This window comes from Schistocerca gregaria, chromosome 3 (genome assembly GCF_023897955.1).
Source record: "Schistocerca gregaria isolate iqSchGreg1 chromosome 3, iqSchGreg1.2, whole genome shotgun sequence".
Lineage (NCBI taxonomy): Eukaryota > Metazoa > Arthropoda > Insecta > Orthoptera > Acrididae > Schistocerca > Schistocerca gregaria.
Genome location: NC_064922.1, coordinates 121,185,506 through 121,197,615, shown reverse-complemented (window position 1 = coordinate 121,197,615; position 12,110 = coordinate 121,185,506).

Here is a 12,110-nt window from a genome sequence, read left to right as displayed (position 1 = left end):
CATGTAACATAATGCAAGTAAGGTAACATGACACATGTCATCATCTCACGTCATCATACGGCTGGCGAATTTTATGCATTTTCAGCACAGGATCAGGCACTTGAGCCTATAAATTGCAAGATACAGGGTTGCCAACATCTTGCAGCTAAGAGAGATCACTGCGCTTGGGAGGCATGGGTAACTCGTAAAAAAGTGCGAATATGTCTTAGAAACTGCCACATAAGTCGAAAAGCTAATTCCGTTCTCTTACATCTCTGTGTCCAGGACATATTCATCTTTTTTGTGCTATGACAGGAGCAGTATTCATTATGGTTCCCAACTTTTACTTTATCATAATTTGCCGTTAAACCGACATATCTTGGCGAACGATGTTAATTTTTGTTTACTCGGGCAATTACTGATATGGTATGGGTTTTGTTATTATGGTTCTAAACATGTTGGTTATATGGTGACAATGGACAATGTTTTCACAAAATAACAGAACGACCATTAATTGAATATATTTTCTCTTACAAAATTTGAACCGATTCGCACAAGTCTGAAACGCAGAAGCGGCGCGTATAAAAGAAAACTCGCCGAAAACGTGCTTTTCGCACGTAGTATCCAAATGAAAGTAGATGTTAAAGCGATTTTTAATTTATTGTATGAATGCATTTCTTAATTATTTGACTCACTTTAAACAGTTTCCGCACATTCAGTTCAAGTACGAACGAATTTTACGTGCTGCATTTAGCGCGACTTTAGATTATCGTATCCCGAAAACGGATGAAGATTATTGGCTGAAAGACGTTGGTTTAGACTTGATCCACTTATCCACGTTCTCGCAAATTTTGAACTGATTCTTGCAAGTTTAAAAAATGGAAGTGGTACCCTCTAAAAGTATCCAAGAAAGTGAATTTTTCCTCTTTTTTGCACATTAAAACCAAAGGTTGCTCGTGCAAATCGTGGAATTAATTGAGCATTAATTTCAGCCCAATTAAGTTTGCAAAATGAGTTGATGGATTTGCCTGGGCGCCAGCTTCAGTTCGTCGTTTAAACCTTGCTTAATAATGGTTCAAATGGCTCTGAGCACTATGGGACTTAACTTCTAAGGTCATCAGTCCCCTAGAACGTAGAACTACTTAAACCTAACTAACCTAAAGAGATCACACACATCCATGCCCGAGGCGGGATTCGAACCTGCGACAGTAGCGGTAGCGTGGTTCCAGGCTGTAGCGCCTTTAACCGCTTGGCCACCCCGGCCGGCCCTTGATTAATATACTGTAGCACAGCTACAGTAAGACGGATTGTCGAGTGGCTACACAGATGACCGTACGTCCGGGCTAAACCAAAATATTTTCACCCAATGCACATAGTCCCAATAGGAACCAAAAACCAAGATCCCTCAAACCTTGATTCTTCTTGTGGCCTTTTCATATAAATATTTCTTAGAGCGCTTTCGAGCTGTAACGATATGCTAGTCATGTTTTCTGTACATATTATATGTAAATAAAAACTTCAGTATCGATGTTCACGATAGTAGAGAAAAAAGAAGTTCCATGTACAGTCAGTCAGAGCATCTGGTGGCAAACTTCCACTACAATTGATGTGACACCAATTTTCGATGGTTCTTCATGTCATATAGAAATTATTTAATGTATATTATTATAGCTTTATAGGAGAACACTAAAGGCAATAGGTCACTGTTTCTATTCAATAGCAGAGATTTTGGAACAAGAGATATGCAGAAGAATTGAAACGGTGAAATGCAAAATTTACTGCAAGAATTGCAAGCTCTATTGTAGATATAGTCAAAACGTCAATTATTTACTGCAATCTTACCATTAATTTCTTTGTAATTTATGCAAGTATGTGTGTGTGTGTGTGTGTGTGTGTGTGTGTGTGTGTGTGTGTGTGTGTGTGTGTGTGTGTGTTGTGACTACATGTATGATTAACAAACAGCAATCTTTGCAACTGACTGGTCCATGTTTCCTTGGACACTCGCACACCTTGACACGACTCTAACGAGACACACGGGCCCTGCAACGAACTTGGGGCGTCACACTAATGGGCTCCACGTAGGGCCAGAGGAAATCAATATTTAATTGAAAACATACTCACTTAACTTCATAGTCTTGTCGTGTGCGATTGAGAACTTGCACACATTTAAACACGCTGTCAGGAATTATTAAACTCGTCTGAAATAGTCGCTCGCTGCCCGCCGAAGACAGTTGGTGTGGCACTCGTGAGGCGGCAGTGTCACGTGCTGTGACGTACCCCCCACGGCCGGTCTTCTCGAGTGTCGCGGCGTGGCGTCTGCAAGACTGTAGCTCCAAATAGAGCTGATCCGGAGACAACATTTCCTTGACTTTAACCGGCTACGAACCATGGGAAACTGGAATAAGGACGACGTGTGACGAGTGCAGTCCGGGAGTTTACTTTTTCTCTCAGCGCTGTTTCACGTGCATCGAGAGCGTTTCGAACCACATGCACTGCTGCCCGAACGAAAAGCTACAGTACTTAATGACCATGTCTCGTGCTCTGTGACCAAATAGGTCACAGGTGACCGTGATAAATCGCGTCAGCTTCAGCGTAATTATTGTCTCGTAATAGAAGTCATTTATTTTCGTTCCATCGTGTATTTCTTTTAGTTACCTTCTGCACTATACTACAGCAGTTCTTCCAATGTAAGACCCAAGATTCATCGAGCTATATTGCTTCGCAGTGACACATCGTCCTTAACTTTTGCCCGCTAATGTACATTATATCTAAAACCGCAAATGTACTTCTATAAATTATTAAGAACGTCCCAGAAAACGAAAAGTCAATTTCAAACATATGAAGGAAGCAGGACGCGATTAGGCAACCCTTTATACTATATGCAATACACTACAGTTACACATGTCAGCTTGAGTCTATGTCTTTCATCTTACGATGTCCTGAAGGCTTTAGCGAGCGATTTGATTAGCCGACATTTTATTATAACAAACCACACAAACAAGGACGCGCTTTTTATAGATAAACGCGCCAGATCCTTGAAACGGCATTCCGTTGTTCACGAAACATAAAACGAAAAGCTCTAAGTACGAAAATTCTTCACCATCAATACGTCAGTTCCTGTCTTTTCATTACAGCAAATCGTACCGTAAACTGCTTGTTTACGACAATTTCTCAACGTGCCGCTGATTTCATACAACATATTTTCATAATACGTAAGTGATAATATAAAAACCACCAAACACGAGCATCGTAATTCAACACTGCGTCGTAGAAGCTCTACTTGTTGCTTAAAAACGATTTTGCATCTTATTGTCCACGCTACCCTCCATGAAGCAAAGCACTGACTTGTCTGATTGCTCATTTGACGTTTAGGGATGTCTGACAAATGAATCGAATTGAAAAGCTAGAGGAGACGTGATAATGATACGCCAAGTACCGTCAGCGAAGCACCGTTTGGAAACTTGGAGAAGGTCATTTTAGTCCCAAAAGTTTATTTAAACGCAGGAATTCAATTAAAAAAAGTGGGGACCACTCAGGAAATATTTCAGCATATCTTTCACGTGTGAATGGCCCGTTGTTTCCTAGGATATGACTTCGTAGTTTGATTTCATTCTCTTTGTATGCCGTTGTAGATGTTCAGTTTTGTACGCACTAATTGATCAGATGAATCGACAGCTCAAGAAAAAAAAACTGCGTATCTCTATACAGCTCTGCAAATGAGGGGCCCAGTCAGAAAGGGGCCCATGCTGCCAGAGTATATTGTGTCAGGAAATGGGAACTCCTGCTGTGATACCAACAATTGTTACAGAAACTAGATGGAGTGTTGCAAATACTATTAAATATTGGGCTACTTTATTAAAATTTAAAGTACAGAAAATGATATCCTTGACATGTATACAGATTAAATAGCATGTCAATAAAGTCAAATTCCTCATCAATGTTTCTCTGCTCCATCGTATTGTCACTACCATCACTTATCAATGACTGACAAAAGCTTGAATATATTGGAGGCACAAATATCAGTAAGCTTTGAAGGTCCTTGTACTTTTCTGCCTTAATTTGATGTCCATTTGGATACTTAGGAACCAACTGGCAGTCTGCAATCTTCGTAAATCGTCTACGACACTTCTGTAAACTGACTCGCGCAAGTTTCTCAGTTTGACTGTGTGAATATCTGATGTATACAGAATTTTCACCACTCACTAATCTAAACACCATTGCGTTTCTCATCTCTACAGTCTTTTTGTCAACAGTAACTTTACGTTTGACGATAATGTTCATTATAGACTACAAAACACCAAGTCGTCTTTCTTCATTGAAACCACAGTGAATGGTTTCTTTCGCTTGCTCTTTCTTATAAGTTCAACCCATTTTGCTGGAGTGTACACACACCTTTTCTTTCTTTTTGGCTTCTCAGTAATTACAAAATTTCTTGTCACACGATAGGAACACGTGCTCAACAACATAAAAACATTTTTTATCTAGGCGGTACAACCACAGATCGAAGTTGATATAATTTTTATTTTGTCCAACACACGAATCAGAATAAATTTTCAGCCTTCGATGATGTCCTTCGTTCACAATGTCTAAAGCCTTTAAAGCCCAACTGGATACTTCATCGGCCTCTCTAGAAGCAACATTTTGGGACCAGATACACATCACTGCCTTCTCATCGCTACAACGGTGAATACACAAATTATACGTCCAAAGTTGTCTCTTAGAAATAACTGTTTCGTTAGCAATGCTTGTTGTAGCTCCCCGCACAAAACGAGTGCGTCACTACCATCCTATTTAACTCATTTGAGTCAGTTTTCAGAGCACTATATGCAGCTTCAGCTTGTGTAGTTTAAATATCTGTGGATTCTGGGTTATTACGTGCCTTAGCACAAATACGACATGTACCGCTCGACGGCAATTTAAAACCAATATTGTATCCCGTGTTGAAAATGGTTTCATACACACGTAGTTTCACTGCGAATTAATCTGTATTTTTAGGATCTTCACAGTAGAAGCGATACGTTCTAGCAATCGAGTGAACAGATGTTATGTAGGGCTAGTTCGGATTTTGCGTTCTACTGTAATGTGTACCTTGGAAACATTTCGATGTGATTTCTAATCTTATTTTCCTCTCGTCATCAATGATATGGGAGCTATTAGAACACTTGCCTCTGGTATCCTGTCTAGGTGTACCTATAGATACATTTGTTGTAGATTCATGTCTCCCAGTGTCACATTCTTCATTGCTGCGGTCAGTCCTCAAACGTTTCACACAAATGGCATTAACAGCTATAAATACAGTCCTACACGCTTCAAGCTAAGTAATTGGAACGTCACGAATGAAATACCTGAAAGAAACGTTCCTCGGGCCTACTGTTGGAACCTTATTCTGCTTTAGATACACCTTTTTCACTTACTAGGCCGCACTAATCGAAATAAATAAGCATTTTGCCTGTTATAATCTCCCAACCGATAAAACTCAATATACATCGCCTCCTTCTGCTATTCATTCAATGCTATTTGCAGAAACTAGTTTTGCAGCATGGATTACTGGCACTACGAAACACTTCCTCGCCCACAGTCTTATTTTTTCGGGATTTATATTCTTTCCAATTGTTTCTTCACCTGTTCCTTTCAGTATTTTCATTACCAATTCTTTACCAATTCTTTTCTTTTTTACATGTACTGTTGCATTTTCTTCGTGAGTAACATTAATAGCAACACCTATTGCCACATTATTGGAAACATATAAATAACATTTGAGAAACGCTTTCTGATCGGCTTACCGAAACCAAGTCAACCAATGAGACGAATCGACTCATGAGACACAGAGATATTATTGTCATGGGCCTCTTTTCCACTGTGACTGTGTTAGTCCTGAATAACAGCAAGTATAATACGCTATCTTTAAAGGAACGGGCACATGCCATTGTGTTAGAAGTTCTTACCTACGATACCAGGTAGCATCGGCTGTCTTCCTGTGCCAAAATCACAAAATCACTGCGCAGGTGGCATGTGCCCATTTTCAACTGCGAAGGCCCCACTAGCCCTTGACGCAGTTACCGTTTTATCTTCAACCATGGCTCCCGCAGTCGGAGAAGAATCGTCACGGAATCGTTTTACACATCGACAATGGCTTCTGAGCTTGGATGTTGTATCTGTAGAAGGAAACAAAGACGGTCTTCTGACTATTCATACCCATCACGCCGGCCGGAGTGGCCGTGCGGTTCTAGGCGCTACAGTCTGTAACCGCGGTCGCTACGGTCGCAGGTTTGAGTCCTGCCATGGACATGGATGTTTGTGATGTCCTTAGGTTAGTTAGGTTTAAGTAGTTCTAAGTTCTAGAGGACTGATGACCTCAGCAGTTAAGTCCCATAGTGCTCAGAGCCATTTGAACCATAACCATCACAATGATGCATTCGACACTTTAATTTGGCATAATATTCTGGAAGTACAGAAGTTCAGCAGAAAGAACGACGCGGGCCGCAAATTGACAATTATACTAACATAAGCGACTTTGAGAAACGGTACATTTTTATGGTCCCTTGTTTGTGAACGACCATCTCGGAAACGGCAAAGCTGATTAGCTCTTTGAAGAAAGGTGAAACCACAAGAAGGCGACAAGGTGTTAGACGTTCACGCTTCACCAAGTAACGTAGAGGTCGAAAGCTTGCCGGCTCTATGAAGCAGCATAGGCAGCGATCAGTGGCAAATCTATCAGCGTATAACGCTGGTACAGGCACAAGGGTTTCGGTGCACACGGCTCAGTGAACATTGGTGAAAAAGGGATTTTGCATTTTACAACTCCTTCTAGTTCCCATATTGATCCCACATCGTCGTGAGTTACAACTGAATAGGCCACAGGATCATCGAGACTGAATCATGGGTCAAGGAAAGCGTGTCGCCTGTTCGTAGGGATCTGGTCTCTTGTTACATCAGGTCCGTGGTCGTGTCCAGATACACTATCGCAATGCTGAATGACTGTACCGCACCATCGACGTACGCCGGTGGGTTCAGTGTTATGTTAATGTTGACATTCCCTTGGACTGTCTATGGAACATATAATAGTAATCGAGGGTGCCATGACACCTGTGGACTATGTAAAAGTTGTAGAGGCCCATCGGCATCCCTTCAAGATTGATGTCACCCAGATGGAGATCACGTCTTCCCTCGGCATAACTATCCGTGTCACAAGGCCTGAATGGCACTACAGTGATCTGAAGAGCGTGATAAACTCAGAGTGATACCTTGTCGACCCAATTTATCTGAACTGAAACGCGTAGAACACATCTGGGATGCTATATGGTGCCAACTTTTCAGTCGCTAACTGCAGGCCCGTAATTTACTTGCGTGGACACCTGGTGCTGCATACGTCAGGAAACCTACCCACAACCTACTGAATCTGTGGGACGCAGAATCGCTGCTGCAGTGCGTTCCAAAGAGGCGACAAGAGAATATTAAGCACAGGGCATAATGTTTGGTCTGAGCTGTGTACTTACACGGTCCAATTAGTACCGAGCGCAGTACACCGTATGGCGGATTTCGAGCTGAAGCTGCAGTCAGATATCAGGAATATCTTGGGAGAGCAGGTGGGCGCAAAATATCGCCCGCAGACTTGGCTCTCTGCCGGAAACCGTCGTGTCCACACCTGGCGCAGGCGTCTAAGTATGCGGAAGCTACAATAGTCTACCGAGTCATAAGTACGTGAGGCAGTCTTCTGCAAAGAAAAAGCCAGCGCAAATCCTATATTACTAAAAAAAAAAAAAAAAGAAAACCCGTGGTAAGTTTCTATGCAAATACGTACCCCTTTGTTTCCCACATTGATACCAAAGGCCCCGAACTTTTATTCTGTGTACAATAAACGATGTGTCTACACTTAACATCCTTTCATTACTTTAAACAACCAAATACACTATTACGTAGCAGAATTTCTTTCTATTTATACTTGTATGAGTTTCGTACTCATCTACAACTCAAAATTCGTACGAAGCAAGTAAGATCAGATACTGTCAATAGTGGGATAACCTTGTAAAATTTCACTACTCTGTACTGTAGCTTCAACTTAAAAAAGGCGAAAAGAGAAAGAAAACTAAACTATAGCAGTTCTCTACGGCTGTGAGTCCTGGACACTAATCAAGTGACAAATAAATACGATTAAGCTTCCGGAATGAAATTTTTAAGAGATGTGGAATGATGTACAAAATTAGTTAAACTATAAAATTAAAGTGCTAGAAAAGAACAACATACGAACTTAATAAGTATCGGACCAGATTTTCTAATGGATTCACGACTTCACTGCAGACGAAAATCAGCAACTGCGTTAAAGTATCCTTGCTGTTTTCAGTTATTTTAATGATTCGGTGGAGAACGTTGGAGCTTCGCTAAGGATGTTTGTGAACGATGCTGTTGTCTGTCGAAAGGCAGAAAACTGCAGTGAAATACGAGAAGAGCCGCAGAGGACCGATGAGCTGACGGAGAACTGGCAGTTGGCTCTGAACGTAAGTAATCGTAACCAATTGCACATAAACAGACCTATCTACTGCTATTCGATTACACTGTCAGCGACAAGTCGTTGAAAGCAATAATTACCGTAAATTACCTTCAATTAACCATCCAAAGCGACTTAAACAGGGTTGGCGATATAAAACAAACAGTACATTAAGCAGATGCTACGCTGTCATACACTGGGAGAATCTCAGTGAAGTAATTCGTGCACGAAAAATGCATGTAAATTACTTCTTGTATATATTGTTCATTCGTCTGGGACCGTTACGAAATACTGTAAACAGAAGGTGTACAGAAGGTCCAAAGAAGAGCGAAAGGCTTCGTTGCGAGATCGTTTGTTCGACGCCAGAGCCTTGGGAAATTCTACAAAACTACAGTGGCAGACGCTATAAGATAGATGTGTCAGACACATAGGGTTGCTGTCAACAAATATGGGCCTGAAGATGATGTTGTAACAACATCGAAACTAGTTGCCAATAAAACTAACACCTTAATTCAGCTAGAGGAATTTCTTCATTTTTTGACATATATTATACTAGGTGACGTCCCAAGTCGTCCGTTTCAATTATGGATATACGAAGACTATAAGATAGGTGTTGTGCGTCGCGGAGATGTTTGCTGTTGAAATTTCGAGAACGTACTTTGCAAGAGGAGACGGGCAATATGTTGCTTCTCCCAAACGCGTCTCGCGACGAGAAACTTAGAGCAACTACATGTCATACGCAGCTCTACAGCCCACCATCCTTCCCACGCGCCATGGGAATGGGGGATGGGACCGTGCTACCAGAAGTACCTTCCGCCATATACCGTAAGCGGGCTTGCGCTTCATAGATGTTGATGCACATAAGATGAACCAATAAACGATCAAATAGGTGAAAAAAGAAAGAAGTAAATGGGAAGACGATGTGGAAAGACGGCCAGAGTTGCTTATTACCAACACAAACTAAGATACACGTACCACAGGGGAAAACAAGTGATGGAAGACGCAAGAAGAGGTTGCACGAATGAGACTGCCTCAAGAATACGGAACAGGGGTCACACCTGATCTCTGAAACTGGAGGTGACTATACTGTGAACAAAAGATAGCTTCATAGATGAAAACGTTTGGCAGTAAAACGAAAATATTTATCGGTTGCGTAGTTATTTTCGTAAAAACGTCAGTGGTGTTTACTACTTTGAAAGTTCACGAGTAAACTGTCATACGTAGTTGTTGGTCCTGGTAACCGCTGGCGTTCTGGGTACGCCGAGTGTATCCGACTGGTCTGGATTCAGCACTGTTTCTATCCCCATTTATCTCGCAAGGAAGTTTAGGTCTATATCTCAACCAAACAAAATAGTTTCTTTTCTCTCCTAAAGTATTTTGGCACCATTCCTCCGTGTTGGTTTTGGGTCTAGACAGGTGTTTTCGTTGTTTTACCTTTCAAAATTTGCCGTTTATGCATTCGTGCACGATGTACGTAATTCTGGTCATAATTTGACTACATATGCAGCGTTATATTAACAAATGAGGGAAACGGTCTCTTTTAAAGTCTTTACTGTAGTTTTATCCGGTTTTCCGCTGGTGTATTTGTAGTAATTCCAAACCAAATTTCCAAGAAGTACTAAAGAGTTGTAGAAGAGCATTTGCAGCCTATTGTAGCTGTCAGTAAGACAAGATTATTAAATCATCGCGAAGTTTCCAATTGCTTTTCCCGCCAATCTGGTATTGTGGGTACAGGGTGTGAAACAGGAGATTTTGTACTCATTTTGTATGCAACATACAACTAGAGACCTTATAACGGTGATTAATTAGAGCATAAACTATAAATTATGGCGTACTTTGAATTACATGTGGAGTAGTAAAATTTACGATGGTTTAGTAAGAATGTAACATGTTGAGTTAAGGAGTTAAGAGACATGAGGTTCTGCTTGTAGTGCCACTGGATTCAGTGCGAACAAAAAAAGGTGTTGCATGATCACAAAGTGGTCAGTGTTCTCCATTTCCCTTACTGTTCTAGTACACACACACACACACACACACACACACACACACACACACACACACACCACACGGAAGTGAAAAACACACGACAAAAAGGCCGGCATAACGCCTCGCAGTTCTAGTAAATTATTGCTCCAATTCCAGCAGCGACACGGAACCCGTATTGCGCGGAGATCGGCAGCTGATAAGGAAAAATTGTTATTATTACAAGACACGCGTATTCCTGTTCAATATTCATTGCGGCGGCTAACGCGATCTGATAGAGGGGGCAGCGGTGGGTCAATAGCCCAGGGCCGACCGTGAGGCAGCGGCCGCCGAGGCGAGCAGTGAACCCGCGACGCGGCCACGTGCTGCGCCGCCGCCACTGCCCACGACCTTCAGAACACAAGCTCACCCGCCAAAGCTGCCGCTCGCTCCTGTCGGGGACATACACTGACGAGGTAAAACATTACGACCAGCTGCGCAACAGCGTGTTGTTCGGCAATTGGAACGCAATTAAACAGCAATTCAGCGTGACACAGACTGATAAGACCCTGGCAGGTTGCTGCGGGTATGTGGCACGAAAGGTCTACGTATCGGTCACGTAACTCCTGCAAATTACTGTCCTGTGTTTGCGAGTGCGGAAAATCAAGTGAATGTCTTCCATAGCAATAAAACTGCCACCCTCTGAGTGATCTCGTGGGGCGGTGCACACTTCGGACAGCCGTTCGTGTGAATTTTTGGGACACGACCGTCGACTTGTTGCACCGAGAGACATTATTAAGTCGACCAGGCGACCTTTCTCCGTTATCCACGATCGAATACAGATGATTTATTACCCACTGCAGTCGACGATGTAGTTGGGTGGACATGGGAACAAACAGTGTCTGCTGCAGAGCCCCTTGTTCCACAATGTACACTGATCATTGTGGTTGAAAACGCTTACACCTGCACCCGAATTGTACTATGTCATCAGATCTTCCATGTCCTGCTTTACAGAGACGGGTAGCCTCTGACACCAACTCTCTGTGATGAGGCGTGGATGTTCAAAACCTTGTCACCTACTTGTTATTTCACCGTTCTTGAACCACTTTCCACAGATAGTTACAATTAAAGTACTTTAGTATACAACAACTAATATCAGGAAGATAGCCCTGAGCAACGCGTTTCGGGAGTAAAGCCCTCATAGTTTGCATGTCTTTGTTAACCCTACCTAAACATCAACTTAAAAAACAACAGAGAAATTCAAAAAATGAAAACAAATGAAATTACTTGGAGATTAAGTCCTCGTTTTACTTACAGCCACACCAGAAACTCTGCTCCACGTATCCATGGTAGCGGCCATCCACCAAGCGTTCCTTTCATACAGCGGTGACCACCAGTCGCATCAGACACACATCCCACCAACTATCTCTCTATACACCGGCTAGCTCAGTAGACATGCGTACGCCCCAACAGACGGCACTGAGCCATCAGACGTTCCACAATATTCCAAAGTTGTTTACAAAGAACATGAGGAGACAACATACCAAACGTTGTCGATGCAAAACCGCTCACATTAACCGTACTGATGGTAACCTCAAAAAGATCGAATAATGATTTAGAGAAGATGCACGTAGATAAAAAAGGAAAGAAACTAGTGGTACTTGAGGAACTTGAAATTCCAAAT